The sequence below is a fragment of the Littorina saxatilis genome, linkage group LG1, assembly GCF_037325665.1.
Source record: "Littorina saxatilis isolate snail1 linkage group LG1, US_GU_Lsax_2.0, whole genome shotgun sequence".
NCBI classification, from domain to species: Eukaryota; Metazoa; Mollusca; class Gastropoda; order Littorinimorpha; family Littorinidae; genus Littorina; species Littorina saxatilis.
Genome location: NC_090245.1, coordinates 64265599 through 64275315, shown reverse-complemented (window position 1 = coordinate 64275315; position 9717 = coordinate 64265599).

Genomic DNA, 9717 nt, shown 5'->3' with positions numbered 1-9717 from the left:
AGGATTTATTACTCTGAAAAAGAAGTTGTTTGTGCAGTAGCTTGACCTGTGCAGTCGGAAGAGTTTACTTTTCTGACACCAAAGGTGGGGTGTTTTTCCTCTTCAGAGCTACGAAGACGAAGTTGTTATTCTTACAGAAACTAAAACATGGGTTCGGACCATACATCCAAATACACGTTTGATGTGCGTGCGTGCGTGCGTGCGTGCGTGCGTGCGTGTGTGTGTGTGTGTGTGTGTGTGTGTGTGTGTGTGTGTGTGTGTGTGTGTGTGTGTGTGTGCGTGTGTGTATTTGTGTGTGTGTGTGTGTGTGTGTGTGTATGTGTGTGCAGGTGGTGTGTGAGTGTGTGTGTGTGTGTGCAGTGTGTGTGTGCGTGTGTGTGTGTGTGTGTGTGTGTGTGTATGTGTGTGTGTGTGTGTGTGTGTGTGTGTGTATTTGTGTGTGTGAAATAATCAACGAGGGCATGTGTATTACCTGGCAAAGCCGGAGGTTGTAATGCGAGTAAAGGCAGCGTTTTTGCAGATTTATAATTCAAAGTACACACACGGACATGGAGGGGGGGGCCTAAAAACGCACACACACGAAAATGGTAATAACATCAGCATGTGGTCAGCAAATAACTTCACATTTGGTGTTCATACGTTCAAATAATGGATGATCATTTCACAAAGTGTCCAGGTTGTATGTCAAAATTGATGGTCTGACTTGTATGCTCTTTCGAAATTTAGTTCCAAATTCGTAAATCTATTCAACAAAACGCATTTTGAAATTGAACAGTAGCCACACTCACCCAATTTAAACTCTCCAGACAGCTTATAATTGCTGTATAAGATTGTTGTTTTTTGTATGCAAGGTTCTTCGGATAACATCAAAGGTAAACATATGAAGGCCTTAAGTCCGGTGATTGTGGCTACCACTCAAGGTCAAAACTACGAACTTGAAACTTTGTGAACTGATCATCCCTCATCTGAAGTTAGTGTACACCAAAAATGAGGTAGGCATCTTTTAGGGGGTCATCTGGTATAATGGGTCATGAATGCATGTATCTGCGCGCAGGCGCCAATTTGGAAAGATGTTTTTCATTTTGGGCTACTATTTCTTCAATACGCCGTCCCGTTTCCACGTTTATTTTGATGGGGGGTGTGATAGAAACGACATCCAAAAGGACTAGGAGGGATCGGACACGTTGTAGCAGATTCGTACAAAGACAATACAGCGAGAAGTGTCCGTATTGTATCGTCGGAAATGACAAGAGGTTCTTCGCTAAAGAACAGTCTTAATACATCTCGCAAGGCACACAGCAAGACAGATAACGCTTCAATAAAACGTTCGCAATCGTAAGCCTTTAATACATTGTGGATGAAAGGAAATAAAGCATTGGGTTACTGTTTTCTGAAGAATAACAGTGTTTGGCTCATGTTCGAATAGTGAACTTGTTTTTACATCAACCCACTTCAAATCAACAGAGCAAGTTCATACTTTCAATCTGTTTCAGTTTGCTGGCACTATTCACTTGTATCACATTAACGTGTGTAGGTGGATTCAGTGGCTAATCATATAGTTAGTTAAAAGTCAGGTGCTGAAATGGCTGTCCGAGACTTCTGCTAACTGCTGCTAGAACGTCACATTGCGCCGTCGGCAAACATGTGGGAGAGACTATGCGAGCGATATTTTTTTTTCGGCTCCTCGTCGTAGATTGTCGTGTCTTCGTCGTCTGAATCATCCGACCCGCTGTCATTATCGCCGTCTGACTCGTTTTCGTTGTCGTCCTTACTTTCAGCAATTGAAGAATCGCTTTTATTCTCATCCACTCTCCTCCTCTTCTTTTCTTTCTTCCTTTTCTTTCTTTGTTTTTTCGTGCGCCTCGGTATTTGATGTGAGCTAGAATGAGATGATCTGCCGCTTCTAGGCAAATGGTGTCCAACGCCACCGGAAGCGTGCATTCCGGAAGAAAAAGAGGAGACGGAGGAATTGCTGGACTCTTCGCTGTCAGGGAAGCCATGTTGGGGATGCTTGTTGTAGACTGGCATGGCGATGCTGCTGCCCTGAGTGGCTCCAGACGTGGACCAGGACCTGGCGGTGTGCTTGTGGATTGGCCTCGTTGCCTCGGCCGTTATTTCTAGGGGCACAGAAAATCAGCGACATCAGCCACGCCCATCACCGCTTCTTTTCTGCCTATCTATATTTGTCTGTCTCTCGCGGTCTCTGTCTGTCTGTCTGGCCTCCGCTCTCTCTCTCTCTCTCTCTCTCTCTCTCTCTCTCTCTCTCTCTCTCTCTCTCTCTCTCTCTCTCTCTCTCTCTCTCTCTCTCTTTCTCTCTTTCTCTCTATTTCACTATCTCTCTCTATCTCTCTCTCGCTATCTCTACCTCTCTCTCTCTTTCTCGAGCTCGTTCTTGCTCCCTTCTCCCCCCCCCCCTTCCTTTCTATCTTTCTCTCTCGTTATCTCTCTGTCCCTGTCTTTGTATCTCCCTTCTCACTTTCTCTCTCCGTTATTATTTTCTTGAAGATTGTTGTAAACGTACATCATATACTTTTCGTTTTTCGTTTTTCATTTTCATTGCTTTATTGTCCCATCGCTGGAAAATTCGGGTCGCTTCCTCCCAGTGGAAAGCTAGCAACAACAGAGTCGCGCTACCCAGGTGTCTGCGTGTTTAGGTGTATTCAGCCAACTGCACTTATGGCAGAATGACCAAGGTCTTTTACGTGCCCAAGTGGCGACACGGGGGTGGAACATGGATACCGTCCCTGAGTCTGCACATAAAGTTGACCCGTGTCCGTCCCGGCCCGGATTTGAACCTGCGACCTTAGGATCACAAGTCAAGTGCTCTACCAACTGAGCTACCGGGCCCCCATATAGTCATAAAATCATAACATGAAGTCTATTCTCCTTGCTGAAGTCATATTCATTGTAAGCTAGTTGTTTACTCTTGTTCTGAAATGTTAATTGTTGAGTAGTCTGGACTCCTCGAGCAATGGACTCTTCTGAACCACCCACGCTCTTTTGATTATAGTGTGGCTGTGTTTGTTGTTGTTGACGTCGTCATAGTAGCTGCCCTAGATGTGCAACAACAAACACAATACAACTAGCTTGAGTTCGACATTTAAGTGTGATTCAAATGAACCAAACATTAAGACATGTGCCAAGATGGTGAAGATGTACGAATTTTTGAGTTCTCCCAAAAGAACATCCGCACAATCTTTGTTGAAATGTGATGACTAGAGGGAGTGACGCTGTGACCTTGTAAATAAGGCGGTCAAAGTGAGGTGGACTCCTGCCTTTTAATGATAAATGATCAATAATCAAAGTCAAAAATCCAACATGATTGATTTTTTCATGTTTGTGCAAAATGTAACAAGAAGCTATGTAATTCCAGCAAGTTCATACGTATGCGCTGCGTGTTATGCCTGGTGCCAATGTTTATGTTTCTCTGCCACAGTGGACGGTACCTATTTAGTTGCTCATCACCGAACTGAGCATCGCCGCACTCAATTCTGTTAATACGACATCAAACTTATTGTGCTATGCTGCAGTCTTACTCTCAGCTTTGGGAACCACTGTCCGGACAGCAAACACAACGGCACCGATGAGAATGACCACGAGGATGCCCACGCCAAAGACCAGAAGCCACTTGATTAAGTCGTTCTTGGCTTTGCCGCCTACAAGATGCCCAGACAAAAAAGCATGATCACCCTTGTGGCAACGATGTACACAACCGTATTTATATTAGTGTCATTTATGATACTTGTAACCCTCTCGATCAATCAGATATATTCGATATTGTACATGTGTATTCTCCAGCTATCAGTGTGCACAAGCCAACACCGACCACGACGATGTTATCTATATTTCCACTACACCAAAGTAAGGGCAGGCCGCACCACAACAATCTTTATGTACTCATTTACATCAACTGAATAAACAAAGTAACATTTCTGCTCCCCTGGCCACACTGAAACTCAGCCAGAAAACACTGCATAAAATTTTTTTTTAAGTGCATCCGAACTTTTTGGGAGTGGCGGAGGGGCGTATACGTAACATGTTCCCTCAACATGAACACCCCTACGTCTTACACCAACTGCGGCCAATTCAGACAATATGCACCCGTTCCTTTCACAGGACATAGCCCGGCCAGGGCAACATTGTCAGCTTCACTGCATACGATCCACTACTACAGCAGACATTACCCCCCTGCCTTGCACAGAAAGAAAACCTCTCCCTACCCCCTTACGATCTTGATTTAATCATTCACCGTTGTCCGCGTTGACGTTTTGAGCAGTCGAGTTGATGCCTTCAGTCTTCCCCACAACGACGTCCACCTGGTAGATGAGAGCCAGGCTGGAGTAGGACACGTTGTTCTTCTTGACATAACAGCGGTAAGACCAGCTGCTGCTGCTGTCGCTGTCAAGGGCGGGCTGTAGGGATAGCGTGGACGTCTGGACGACCGAACACGGGTCGCTGTCATCTTCGATGGTCACTGTCACCTGGGAGTGGGTCACCGACTGCCACCCTACGTCTGACTCTTCCGCGATGGGTTTTACCTCCCATACCCACCGGACCTGTGTGCACATTTCCATTCCCCAAGTCTAGAACCTTCTGGTTTGTTTGTGTGCGTGCTTGTGTGCGTGCGTGCGTGCGTGCGTGCTTGTGTGCGTGTGTGCGTGCGTGAGTGTGTGTGTGTGTGTGTGTGTGTGTGTGTGTGTGTGTGTGTGTGCGTGCGTGTGTTTTGTGTGTTTGTTGCACATATTTTCAAACTTCATCTTCTCGAGGATAAGAACATTTTATCTTGCCATTGTTGGTGTTATTGCTATTGTTTATGTTGTGGTTGTCGTCATCGTCGTGATAGTTGTCCAAAACAAGTACACGTCTGTGCATTTTAGCGCAGAGACGAACACAGAGACAGTGGTCAAAAATTCATCATCATCATCATCATCATCATCATCATCATCATCATCATCATCATCATCATCATCATCATCATCATCATCATCATCATCATCATCAGCATCATCATCATCATCATCATCATCATCAGCAGCAGCAGCAGCAGCAGCAGCAGCAGCAGCACCGCAACAATCACCATGAGTAAAGCGTGTGCACAGTCTCACCTCTTCTGCAGCGTGCAAGGTGCCCACAGAGCCCGAGCAGGAGAGGTTGACGGAGGGATCGTCTGGTGTGATCATCACGTGGGTGTCCTGGTCCTTGACCTGAACCTCTGCTGGCATCACTGTAACGTTGCGTATAACACACTCCATTATGTCCACACGCTCGAATGATATGTTAAATGCAAGAGACAATTAACAGCAACCGTGTTTGTAATCGTTCGTATTATTTTCAAGCCATGCGCCAACAAAAATCCAAATAGTTTAATACCGTTGTTCAAAGTTGCTGACTCGTGCATTTACATGTGCATATTGGATTGATATACGTAAGCACACAAAAAGAGCGTAGTTTTGAATTGTGAATCTTACTTTTGATGTCACAAAAATGATTATCTTTTCAAACAAACACAAACAACAAAATGTGTTCGACCTCTTACTATTGTTTCTTATGATGTTTTTAATCGGTCACGAACTTACTAATATTAAGAAAGAAAAAAAGTGGTTTTGTTTGTTGTCTCGATCGAGTATTCTGCACCTGAAAAAGGTTGTTGTTTGCTGTTTTGACTATTTGATCCCTGTAAGATTTTTTTGCTTGCTATCTCGATTATTCAGTCCCTGTGAGGGCTGGTTGTTGGTTGTCGCAGTCAATTATTAGGTTATTGGAAGCGTTGGTTTTTGTTGTCTCTATCATTCAGTTCCTTTACTCCAGAATCGTTGCCTAGGTCTGTTGATTGATAGTTTACGTCTGCTTTTCACTCATTTAGTCTCGCGACAATATGATCTTCATAAAAGCAACACAAACCTGTAACTGGGAGGTTGGCCTCGTCTTTCTTACTATTGGTCCCACCCACGTAAGCAAGGGTACATATATACCGACCAGCATCTAAACAAGTTGCCTGCAAGTAAAAGACAATCATCAGAATGTTAGTTCTGTGGCAGATTCAAGTAGATAGAGATAACATTTCTCAATACTAGATCAGACATTCTGAAGTCTGTATTTTTTTAACTAAAATTACTAATCACAAGCAAAGCTTGGGTTTATACTCATATATAGGTGTTGATTCTGCCGATTCCATCATTCGAGCTAGGAAGTAATCGATCAATCACATAACCAATAATCTGCGAGCAAGCAAACAATTGACCAGCCAACCAATCACACAACCCAGCAACCAATCTACCAACCAAGCAATAGACACGTTTACCCTGCCGACTCCTTGCCTTGTTCATGGTGTAGCGGAAGTAGTGCTGCGTCTCGTCCCCGTTGGTCTCAACGTCAGGTCGGTCCCCGATGGCCACACGATCCCAACCACGTGACAAGTTGGGGGCCTCCGCCAGCCGCACTGGGTGGGTCGATCCGTACACACCTACATGGCTCAGCGTCATCCCCGTCACCTGAGTAAGACCAAGAAAGAAGAGAGTTTATATTAATCTAACCTTCGTCGATCCGTACACACCTACACGGCTCAGTGTCATCCCCGTCACCTGAGTAAGACCAAGACAGAAGAGAGTTTATATTCATCTAACCTTCGTCGATCCGTACACACCTACACGGCTCAGTGTCATTCCCGTCACCTGAGTAAGACCAAGAAAGAAGAGAGTTTATATTAATCTAACCTTCGTCGATCTGTACACACCTACACGGCTCAGCGTCATCCCCGTCACCTGAGTATAAGACCAAGCAATAAGAGAGTTTATATTAATATAACCTACATTGATCGTTCTTCATGGGTCGTCGACAACCCCTGAGCCTCACAGACGTGTCTATATCTATAGCAATAGTAAACAATGTTGCTGGAGACTTCATGTAGTCCTCAAACACCACAGGAACTTTCCAACTACCAGGATTATGTTTGTAAAGAAAGAAATGAAAAATGGCGTTATTTGAACCACACGGTGCGGATGATATGGGTCAGCTACGACCCTTATGGAATTTAAGAAGGAATGTTACGGTGCTTATCACTGATCGGAGTCTGCGTGGGTCGTGTAGGACCCATACTCTGTAAAGATGCCGTGACATGTTTATATGCTACGTAAATGGATGGCGTGGGTCGTGTATGGTTCACACTTTTTTTTTTTTTTTTGAATCTTTCTTTAGAAGGTATGGGTCGTACACGACCCACATCGTCTAGACTGTGTAGTCCAAAGTAAGATTCGATGAAGGTTAAATGTTTAACTAGTAATTAAAATATTGCGAACTAAATATGATCAAGTAAAGTCATGCGCTGTTAAACGTTTGATCTATACATTCTTTTTTTTCGTAAGTGAAGCAAAGAAGATTGTAAAGAGAGTTGATTCTGAATCAATATTTCATCCAGTTTCAAAGCACGTCTCTTGTTGTGCTACTTTAAAATCTAAGTCTTTTGAAAGTGTAAATGAAACGTGTGAAAGTCAAAATAGGCGTTTACGCTTGCCACAAATATATTTTGCGGTTCCGCAAAAGCTTTTATGATGGCACGGGTTAAATTGTTATTGTGGCCTATAGGGGGGATACAGTAATTAAGAACCAATTAGAGAGAGAGAGACAGTTGTCTGATAAGGAAGAGCCAATTGGACCGCCAGTTCAGGTGACATATAGTTAATTAACTGTCACTCGCTAATCAACACTTGATCTGGGAGCGCCCACACATTTTAGATCTCACAATTCTTCAAGTTATTCTGGCAATTGTTTACCCACCTTCGTCCCCCTTGTAGCTCAAGCTGCAAGATTTTTGAACGTTTCAGTACAGCTCTAGAGTGGGCAGCAAAAAACACACGCTCTGTTCCACGTATGAGCCACATCCTTGGCGATTTTATTCTATTTGATGGCTCGTACAGGGACTGCGCAGCACACATTTCAGACAAATGTGCGAGGATATTGGTGTACCTATTGTGGCTGACAAGACTGCCCAGTGTGTAGGCTCTTGATTACTTCCCTTGTCCCACAGCCAGCATAAACAGACCAAGGGCAATGCCACTATAACACGTGTTTTAATGTTTCTTTTTATGTTTGTTTTGTTATTTCTCGAGGGTCCATTGGCTCTCTTTGATAAACGTTTCATAAAAAAGTCTGGATTTTCTGATTGTTGAGTTAGAAATGTCGCCTCGCATTGTGCATGAGAGTGTTCACCTGCGTGGTGGCGAGGGCAGCGCACGCCACCGTCACCGTGCCGTGACCTGAGGGCTCCAGCGCCAGCTGTGTCGGGGTCAACGTGATCTTCGCTGTATTGGAACACCAGTTAATGCCTCAGTGCAAAACACACACACACACACACACCCACACACACTAACACACACTAACACACACACATTAACACACACACACACACACACACACACACACACACGCAAGCACGCACGCACAGACACACTTATGGACGCACACAGAAACAGACACACACACACTCACACCCACGCAAGAACGCACGTACTTACACACACACACACACACACACACACACACACACACCCACACACACACACACTTCTAGTGTCTCATGATCACCCGACATGACCCCAGTTTGGTTGACCCTCGTCACATTTTTGGATCACAGCGGGGACATATTCGATTGATAAAAACGTAAAGCATTGAGGATTTCTCTGATGTTTTAGAAGTAAATACCACAAAATTTCACACACTTGAAGTTTTTGACGATCTTCAGACACGCCACAAATTAAACTTGGCTGGTTTGCCTCAAATTTCAAGGTCACAGCATGACAATGTTTGCCGGAGAAGATCTATCACTACTACAAATATCCACTGAGCTATCAAGAGAATAAGTCTCCAGTTCACAAAAAATAATTATGCTGTCATCCTTTGATTGAGGTCACAGTTAGTGTCTGGGGTAAATTTGTCTTGGTTGTGTGATTTGTAATTTTCAAATCATCTACTCCACTCGCAAAGGGCGAGCGGGCGAGTGTATTTCCGCATCCCTGAAATAAATCAGTTACAAAAGTCAGACCGATGAACGGTCTAGCTAATTGTCTTACTGAAATATAACAGCTAGTACACTACGCTACGCATTCTTCTATGTTCATTAATACGATGAGTTTATTAGGGAGGAAAACAGCAAGTACTCCAAAATATGAACATGCTGAAACGGCATGGTCCTAACCATACTCGCCGCTACCGAAGACGACGGCGATGAAGGAAAGAAATAACCTAACGGTGAGATGCCCGAATATTCAATTAACAAGGTCACAGGCGCGTGCATGTGTGCGTACGAGCGTGTGTGTGTGTGTATATGAAGGGGAAGGGCTCCTAATATGGACCACTTTTTGTTTTATGCTGATAACTAGCTTGTTTTCTTGCGAAGAAGTTTCATTTTTTGTTTGGTAGTCCTTCTCTCTTAGGTAATCGTTAGGCCTAATTAGAGTAAATTAGCTTTGATAGACATGCAGCAAAAATTAAATACAGACAAAAATCAAAAATGGTCCACATTATAGAGCCTGGGCGCCCAATATGGACCAGTGAAGAGGCCTTCGCGAATCACTGTAAAAAGACCACTATATTTCATAATAACATGATACAACTTAGTGTGCAAGTCACACTAATTAAAATATGCTTTAGATTTATCTGTTTCTGGTTGATGAGAGCATTCTTTGAAGCACACCAGGAAACTAAAGGAGCTTATCAAAAACA